General features: G+C 38.4%; 1 protein-coding gene across 2 annotated transcripts in view; it reads right to left on the minus strand.

Moving 5' to 3' along the window:
- adcy7 (adenylate cyclase 7) overlaps positions 1-9,620 on the minus strand; it is a 50,018-nt gene extending 40,398 nt beyond the window's left edge. The window contains exon 1 of one of the 2 annotated variants that reach the window (XM_052560756.1): positions 9,431-9,620. The gene's annotated coding sequence lies outside the window, so the exon portion shown is untranslated. The remainder of the gene's footprint in view (positions 1-9,430) is intronic. The other variant, XM_052560754.1, reaches the window with a different exon arrangement.
- Positions 9,621-9,784: the final 164 nt, after the last annotated feature.

The following is a 9,784-nucleotide window of genomic DNA, read 5'->3' on the forward strand; positions in this document are numbered from 1 at the left end:
TGTGACTAACCAGAATAATCAAGGTTTTTAGTATATTTTTTATTGCTACGTGGCAAACAAGTTACCAGTAGGTTCAGTAGATTCTCAGAAAACAAATGAGACCCAGCATTCATGATATGCACGCTCTTAAGGCTGTGCAATTGGGCAATTAGTTGAATTAGTTGAAAGGGGTGTGTTCAAAAAAATAGCAGTGTGGCATTCAATCACTGAGGTCATCAATTTTGTAAAGAAACAGGTGTGAATCAGGTGGCCCCTATTTAAGGATGAAGCCAACACTTGTTGAACATGCATTTGAAAGCTGAGGAAAATGGGTCGTTCAAGACATTGTTCAGAAGAACAGCGTACTTTGATTAAAAAGTTGATTAGAGAGGGGAAAACCTATAAAGAGGTGCAAAAAATGATAGGCTGTTCAGCTAAAATGATCTCCAATGCCTTAAAATGGAGAGCAAAACCAGAGAGACGTGGAAGAAAACGGAAGACAACCATCAAAATGGATAGAAGAATAACCAGAATGGCAAAGGCTCAGCCAATGATCACCTCCAGGATGATCAAAGACAGTCTGGAGTTACCTGTAAGTACTGTGACAGTTAGAAGACGTCTGTGTGAAGCTAATCTATTTTCAAGAATCCCCCGCAAAGTCCCTCTGTTAAAAAAAAGGCATGTGCAGAAGAGGTTACAATTTGCCAAAGAACACATCAACTGGCCTAAAGAGAAATGGAGGAACATTTTGTGGACTGATGAGAGTAAAATTGTTCTTTTTGGGTCCAAGGGCCACAGGCAGTTTGTGAGACGACCCCCAAACTCTGAATTCAAGCCACAGTACACAGTGAAGACAGTGAAGCATGGAGGTGCAAGCATCATGATATGGGCATGTTTCTCCTACTGTGGTGTTGGGCCTATTTATCGCATACCAGGGATCATGGATCAGTTTGCATATGTTAAAATACTTGAAGAGGTCATGTTGCCCTATGCTGAAGAGGACATGCCCTTGAAATGGTTGTTTCAACAAGACAATGACCCAAAACACACTAGTAAACGGGCAAAGTCTTGGTTCCAAACCAACAAAATTAATGTTATGGAGTGGCCAGCCCAATCTCCAGACCTTAATCCAATTGAGAACTTGTGGGGTGATATCAAAAATGCAGTTTCTGAAGCAAAACCAAGAAATGTGAATGAATTGTGGAATGTTGTTAAAGAATCATGGAGTGGAATAACAGCTGAGAGGTGCCACAAGTTGGTTGACTCCATGCCACACAGATGTCAAGCAGTTTTAAAAAACTGTGGTCATACAACTAAATATTAGTTTAGTGATTCACAGGATTGCTAAATCCCAGAAAAAAAAAATGTTTGTACAAAATAGTTTTGAGTTTGTACAGTCAAAGGTAGACACTGCTATTTTTTTGAACACACCCCTTTCAACTAATTGCCCAATTGCACAGCCTTAAGAGCGTGCATATCATGAATGCTGGGTCTTGTTTGTTTTCTGACAATCTACTGAACCTACTGGTAACTTGTTTGCCACGTAGCAATAAAAAATATACTAAAAACCTTGATTATTCTGGTTAGTCACATTGTACTGCTATTATTTTGAACAATACTGTATATATATATATATATATATATATATATATATATATATATATATACACACACACACACAGGTCCTTCTCAAAAAATTAGCATATTGTGATAAAGTTCATTATTTTCCATAATGTAATGATAAAAATTAAACTTTCATATATTTTAGATTGATTGCACACCAACTGAAATATTTCAGGTCTTTTATTGTTTTAATAATGATGATTTTGGCATACAGCTCATGAAAACCCAAAATTCCTATCTCAAAAAATTAGCATATTAGCCTATGAAAAGGTTCTCTAAACGAGCTATTAAAGGGGGGGTGAAATGCTATTTCATGCATACTGAGTTTTTTACACTGTTAAAGAGTTGGATTCCCATGCTAAACATGGACAAAGTTTAAAAAATTAAGTTGTACGTTTGAAGGAGTATTTCTATTCCAAAAATACTCCTTCCGGTTTGTCACAAGTTTCGGAATTTTTTTTTTTCGAGTATGGCTCTGTGTGACGTTAGATGGAGCGGAATTTCCTTATATGGGTCATGAGGGCACTTCTCCCGGAAGAGCGCGCGCTCCCGTGTAGCAGAGCACTGAGAGCACAACAGACATTCACTGATCAGAGCGAGAGACCGAAATGTCACAAAAGAAGTGTGTTTTTGGTTGCCAGGGCAAGACAACCCTGCACAGATTACCAAAAAAAAAAAACATTAAGGGACCAGTGGATGGAGTTTATTTTTACAGAGCTTCAACGGAGTTGTGCAAGTGTTTTTGTTTGTTCCCTGCATTTCGAAGATGCTTGTTTTACAAACAAGTCCCAGTTTGACGCCAGATTTGCGTATCGTTTATTTCTTAAGGATGATGCAGTCCTAACGAAAAAGGGTCACGATCGTGTGTTGGAACCGCAGGCGGTGAGTAAAATTGCTTCAAATATCTCTGTGTTGTTAACTTAGCTATCGGCTCATAAGCACATCAGGTAAACCTTGTACACCTTTAAAGAAAAAAAAAGATGACATAAAGTGGAACTTAGTCATTTTCCAAAACCGCTAAGCAAATATATACAGTTTCAAAACATACCACATAGAGACGTCCTGCTGTAGTCATTGTTGCTGCTGCTGCTCTCGTTCAGTTTCAGCCTCGGGATCTGATTCTGGATCATAAATAAACGGCTGAATCTGACTGTTAGCCATGGTTTGTTTTGGATGATGTTTTTTTTATTCTCATGATAATGTCACAACTTCCAAACGCTCTCAACGCAAAAGCCTACTCGCGCTCGTGATTCTTTAGCTCTGCCCACACGTCACGCCTCCATACGCTCGTGTTTTTCCGAAAAAAAATTGGCACAGACTATTTTTCTCCTATAAATATAATAAAACTAAAGACTTTTTGGAGATATGAAGGATGCAGTACTACTCTATAGGTACTCAAGATTAACAGGAGATTTCCTGTTTCACCCCCCCCCCTTAACCTAATCATCTGTATCAACTAATTAACTCTAAACACCTGCAAAAGATTCCTGAGGCTTTTAAAAACTCCCAGCCTGGTTCATTACTCAAAACCCCAATCAAGGGTAAGACTGCCGACCTGACTGCTGTCCAGAAGGCCATCATTGACACCCTCAAGCGAGAGGGTAAGACACAGAAAGAAATTTCTGAACAAATAGGCTGTTCCCAGAGTGCTGTATCAAGGCACCTCAATTGGAAGTCTGTGGGAAGGAAAAAGTGTGGCAAAAAACGCTGCACAACGAGAAGAGGTGACCGGACCTTGAGGAAGATTGTGGAGAAGGACCGACTCCAGACCTTGGGGGACCTGCGGAAGCAGTGGACTGAGTCTGTAGTAGAAACATCCAGAGCCACTGTGCGTGTGCAGGAAATGGGCTACAGAGAAGCAGCACTGGACTGTTGCTCAGTGGTCCAAAGTACTTTTTTCGGATGAAAGCAAATTTTGCATGTCATTCGGAAATCAAGGTGCCAGAGTCTGGAGGAAGACTGGGGAGAAGGAAATACCAAAATGCCTGAAGTCCAGTGTCAAGTACCCACAGTCAGTGATGGTCTGGGGTGCCATGTCAGCTGCTGGTGTTGGTCCACTGTGTTTTATCAAGGTCAGGGTCAATGCAGCTAGCTATAAGGAGATTTTGGAGCACTTCATGCTTCCATCTGCTGAAAAGCTTTATGGAGATGAAGATTTCGTTTTTCAGCACGACCTGGCACCTGCTCACAGTGCCAAAACCACTGGTAAATGGTTTACTGACCATGGTATTACTGTGCTCAATTGGCCTGCCAACTCTCCTGACCTGAACCCCATAGAGAATCTGTGGGATATTGTGATGAGAAAGTTGAGAGATGCAAGACCCCACACTCTGGATGAGCTTAAGGCCGCTATCGAAGCATCCTGGGCCTCCATAACACCTCAGCAGTGCCACAGGCTGATTGCCTCCATGCCACGCCGCATTGAAGCAGTCATTTCTGCAAAAGGATTCCCGACCAAGTATTGAGTGCATAACTGAACATAATTATTTGAAGGTTTACTTTTTTTGTATTAAAAACTCTTTTCTTTTATTGGTCGGATGAAATATGCTAATTCTTTTAGATAGGAATTTTGGGTTTTCATGAGCTGTATGCCAAAATCATCATTATTAAAACAATAAAAGACCTGAAATATTTCAGTTGGTGTGCAATGAATCTAAAATATATGAAAGTTTAATTTTTATCATTACATTATGGAAAATAATGAACTTTATCACAATATGCTAATTTTTTTAGAAGGACCTATATATATATATATATATATATATATATATATATATATATATATATATATATATATATATATATATATATATATAATTTTTTTGCCATTTGGCCCAGCCATAACTTTTAACATGTAGAACACATTATGAAAAGAAAACTGTAGAATTCCCTTAATAGTAAACATTTTTTATTAACTTATTAATTTCGTATCAATTAGATAAAATTTGCAGGCATTTTTGCATATGCAAAAGAAAATAACACAAAGTAAGTTGAGGAAGTCACTCCCTTATAAAACAACGCATTCCATTCAGTGGAAGAGACATCGCCTGATTGGATATGTGGATGGTCAACTCCAGAAAATCTCCACAGGAGGAAGGGAGTGTGTACTACACATGGAGCAGGGGTGGAACAAACTCAGGGGATATCAGAAAAAGAACATCCAAGACACACACACACACACACTTGAATGTTTAACCTCTCTACCATTTATAGATAGCAAGAGAGAAGGGTGGAGAACTCGTCAAAGGTCAGAGGGGGTCCATGTGCTTCTCAAATTAAAGATAAGAAATCTCCATTGTCTTGGAGAGTGATTGTGTATGTCTTTTAAAGTAAGAGAGAAGAAAGTAATCTTGGCTGTCATCAGTGTCCAAAGTTAAATAGTTAGAAAGAAAGAAAGAAAGAAAGAAAGATAGATAGATAGATAGACAGACAGACAGACAGACAGACAGACAGACAGACAGACAGACAGACAGAGAGAGAGAGAGAGAGAGACAGACAGACAGACAGAGAGAGAGAGAGAGACAGGCAGGCAGAGAGAGAGACAGACAGAGAGAGACAGACAGACAGACAGACAGACAGACAGAGAGAGAGACAGACAGAGAGAGACAGACAGAGAGATAGAGACAGACAGACAGACAGACAGAGGGTGAGACAGGCAGGCAAACAGAAAGACAGACAGTAAGACAGACAGACAGACAGAGAGAGTGAGACAGGCAAACAGAAAGACAGACAGGCAAGGAAGGCATGCAGATAGACAGACAGAGAGAGAGAGAGAGCGAGAGAATTTAACCTCATGTCTGTCTGTAAGAAATGCTTGCCACCACGTTCAGGCAAGAGTCTGACACTGCTCTCAGTGAACTCAGCAAACTCTTTGTTCAACACCGCACAGATGACCAGAACAAACAACTCCTGCAGTGAAAAACAACACAACAGTCCTTTGGGTAGTGTAAAAATCTACTTGCATCGTGTAAATGCTACATACAGTATGGGTACTGTAACAGAATGTTAAACGTCACCCTAAACAAAAAAAAAAATGACTCACGTCATTCCAAACCCTTAAATACCTTAATTCGTCTTCAGAACACAAATTAAGACATTTTTTATTAAATCTGAGAGCTTTCTGACACTGCATAGACAGCAAGGGGAAGGTAGCAATGTGACATCAGTGGTTTAACCAGAATTTTATGAAGCTATGAGAATAGTTTTTGTGCACAAAGAAAACAAAAATGACAATTTTAACATTTTTTTTTCTATTTCATGTTAGTCTTCGACACGAGAGTGCCATGACGTACACCTGTGCATTTCTCTGCTCATAAACAGGACCTACAATTTCAAACATAACAAAAACACAAGCTACAAAATCAAACAAATAAATTATACTTAAAACATTGCATTGTAGAAAAAATTATCTAAACTCAATTATGCTACATAAGAGGTAAAAAGAGATTAAGAAAGATGAACATTTTAAGGCTCATAATGGGCATTTCTCAGAAGTGACAGCTTATGAAAGTATCCTGCATCAAGCATCTCATGTCAAACTGAAACCTATATATCTCACTCTCAAAGATTTTTATAGATCACTCACTCTCAAAATGATAGCACCCTCCAGTCTGTCATCCACCAGGACAATTATTTCATTAGTCCATATAAATTGACATTAGCAGCTAATTTAGCACATCCTAGCATATTTCTTGCAAAAATATGAGGCTGCTGTCAAGAAGCCCAAAAAAACCCATTCAACAGACAGTTGAAGTGTTGACAGAACACAACATAGTATGAAACAATTGTGAGTTTTCAAGTTTAGTTTTCAAAATGTACTTTACTTTTGTCGATAGGGATCAACCAAAGAAACAAACTGTTTTGACTTGTTCCAATGCAAAAATATTATTTTTAAACACTGGTAAGCAGTTGACAACATTAATGTTCTGTTCTAGGTGACTGTCAAAGATTTTTGTCATAGCAAACTTTCAGAATCACTTCCTGTTGCCTAAACCCTTTCATCGACCATGAACTGTTATGAGTGGAAGAGTTCATCTGTATACAGTGCTGACAATGGCAGCCAAGCCAGACTCTGTACCACAATGACAAGGTTAGGTAAAAGCAGATGTGTGACCTATAAAACATCATTCATCATCAAAGATACATAAACATTAGGGATGTAACGATTACCGCTTTGATGATAAATCGTGATAAAATACCCCATGGCTAGAATTACCGTTTCATCTTTTAATTAAATTAAAACCATATTATATTTCCAATTAATAAATACTGTCCAATACGTTATAGGTGAAAACAGGGCGGAAAAGCTGGGAGGTTTTAAAAGAGCGCAAACATTACTCTTCTTCTTCTAATAACATTATATGGCAGATGGCAAACCAAATATATATTTGCTTATTAGTTACTTCTCACTTCAGTCCAGTTAGCTGTAAATGCACCAAAAGTTGGTTTGCCATCCGCCATAAAACATTATTAGAATAAGAAGAAGAGTAATGTTCGGGCTGCGCTGTTGTAACTGATTAGTTACAACACTTAAATACCATGCTGTTTCGTCCCACTTTTGGGTTGTTTGGCTTCCCATAGCCACCTGTTGCCAGCGAGTGGATTTACAGAGACTTATATTTACATTCAGCCTGTGTGCAGAAAACAAGCTATTCTACACATTTAAACAATTGAGATAAGTTATCTAGACTCTTTATGTGTCTGTACTTTTTTAACATCTCCAGCTTATTTTAACAATACCGTAATAACACTGAAGAGCGTGATAATAGTGGTCACTATAATCGTGATAAGAAATTTTTATATCATTACATCCCTAATAAACATCCAACATGTTTAGTTTACAACCTGTTTCTGCATAAATTAAGCAATGACTAATTTAAACTCTTCTTTTATACTAACTGGTTGTGTAAAGTTGACTGTGAAAAACTGGAGCCACAATATAAGCCCAATCACATTTCCAAGAGGACAGCCTGCGCTAAGCTGCTGTCGTATCACAACATAGGAACTGCTGGCACAATCAGAACTCATTACGCATTAGGGCTGAAATGATTCCTCGAGTAAATCGATTACAAAAAAATGATCGAGGCAAATTCCTCTATCTCTAAGCCTCTTTTAATTTATTTTAATGCACTTGTAAGTCTGCATCTGCTGTAAAGCAAGAAGAAGAAGATGCCTCGTGTGCCTGCTTCTGAGAACACACTCAAGAGGACACACTCAGAAGAGTTCAAACAGTTAAGACATTGTGTGAATCAGATGTAAAAAAAAACAATATAAATAATGTTCAGTTTTTTGCACAGACTGATCAACTGTTTTTGTTTGTGTTTTTTTTTTTTTTTAGCTTTATTGCATGTTTTAGCCATGATTCCCATCCACTTACATTATAAGGCTGATAAACTTCAATGGTGTCAGTTTTTAAAAATCTCAGTTTGTGTTCTGCTGAAGAAACAAAGTCACCTTCATCTTGGATGCCCTGGGGTTAAGCAGATAAACATCAAATTTAATTTTTTGGGTGAACTATCCCTTTACTATTTTGCTGACTTGGAGTGGATCTCAACAAATGTACAAAAGTATCCAAAAATAAATAAATATCCGCGCAAATGTATTCGCTCGCTGTAGAAATTCGCTCTCTATGTATTTCGGAGCTGATCATGACCACGAACATTTAAATTCACTATTCCATATTTTTTCAAGCAAAACCAATTCTAGAATTACCTGATATGTCCATGTCTTCAATGACAAAGGAGGAACCTGCTTCCTATATACTCTATACTCTACTCTTGAAATCAATGACAACAACATTACAAAACAAAGCACCCCATTGTTCAGCATACATCAGTTAAACCTTTGTAACTAGTAAGCATTTCTTGGAAGGCTTTGCATTTAACATCATGTGAAAGGTACAGCAACAACGGTAAAGAGACAACGCCTGATAACGTTTACCCAAAAACAAAAGTCATAAATCCAGACATTGCTCCAGTAAGCTTCTACAGGTCTCACTCTGCTCTTCAGTCTCTACATCATTCTAGAAGTAGGCTACTAGTAAAAATCTCCACTGAATTCTACTATACTTTTTGGTTAATCCATACGAGTTGAATCGATTGCCTTGAGGGCATCTGTTTTACCCTGTCCCTCTCCTCTTGTTCACTTTCAGATGGTAAGCCCAGTGGTTTTGTTTGCTCAGAGTACACTGCATATGATAAGCCTCCAGTGCACTTAGATTCATACACGCTGACATATTCATTTCCTGTACAGAGACCATTTATATCAAGAAGAAACCCAGTAACTTCCACATCTAGCAGTCATAGCCTGATGATTGCTGCGTCAGTTGTACTGATTGTATTTGAAATAAATCATTATGAACTAACAGTACACCATATTACCTGTGTTTAAAAAGATTTTGGACACAATTGACAGTAACGCGTGTTAGAAACTGTAACCCCAGTTTCGCAGGACAGGGCTCATGAAGATGCTTTGAGCTACATATGATTCTTCAAACAAACGAGACAAAAACAGATTATGTCTTTTCCAGGACATTTTCAACTCTTTTTATAAAACCGGACCACAATCCTTCCTCATGTAGCCTATCAATAATACAAGAATAATACAGATTTACAGTCAGGAATGTTTTCTCTCTGAGCACAACTGATGCGCTACAGACACGACAGAGCCCTGTAGATGAACCCAGACAACAGAAACACTACACAACTTTCTTTATATTACAATATTATACGAAAGACCAAGAACATCACTGTTGGCTCAGTTTCCTTCGACAGTCGGTAACTGAACTCTGTAGGTATTAAATCCGCTGAAGTGAGAAACTTCAACTCACCTGGCTGCTAAATGTTATTTGCTGCCGAAATCCACAGCGGTAAGATATCTTTTTATTTAGGTCCTCAGTTCCGTGTTTGGTTGTATAAAATCTTGACTAACTGTTTCTCTCCCAGAGACCCGAGCTCAAGCGACTCGATCACAAACGGTAAGTAGCGCGCGGATCAGTTCTGCTCTGCGCGCGCCTCCCCGTGTGCAGCAACAACACTGAAGGGATGCGCCGTTTCTGTCAGAACTGTTCAGACGCCACAGAAACAGTGCATCCCTTCAGTTCATTCTGTAACAAAGTTATATTTTAAAAACAGATGTGTCCACACAATGGAAATATCCATTTTCTTTTAAATAAAAGGGAACT

This window comes from Carassius gibelio, chromosome B7, assembly GCF_023724105.1.
Source record: "Carassius gibelio isolate Cgi1373 ecotype wild population from Czech Republic chromosome B7, carGib1.2-hapl.c, whole genome shotgun sequence".
In the NCBI taxonomy this organism is placed as follows: Eukaryota; Metazoa; Chordata; class Actinopteri; order Cypriniformes; family Cyprinidae; genus Carassius; species Carassius gibelio.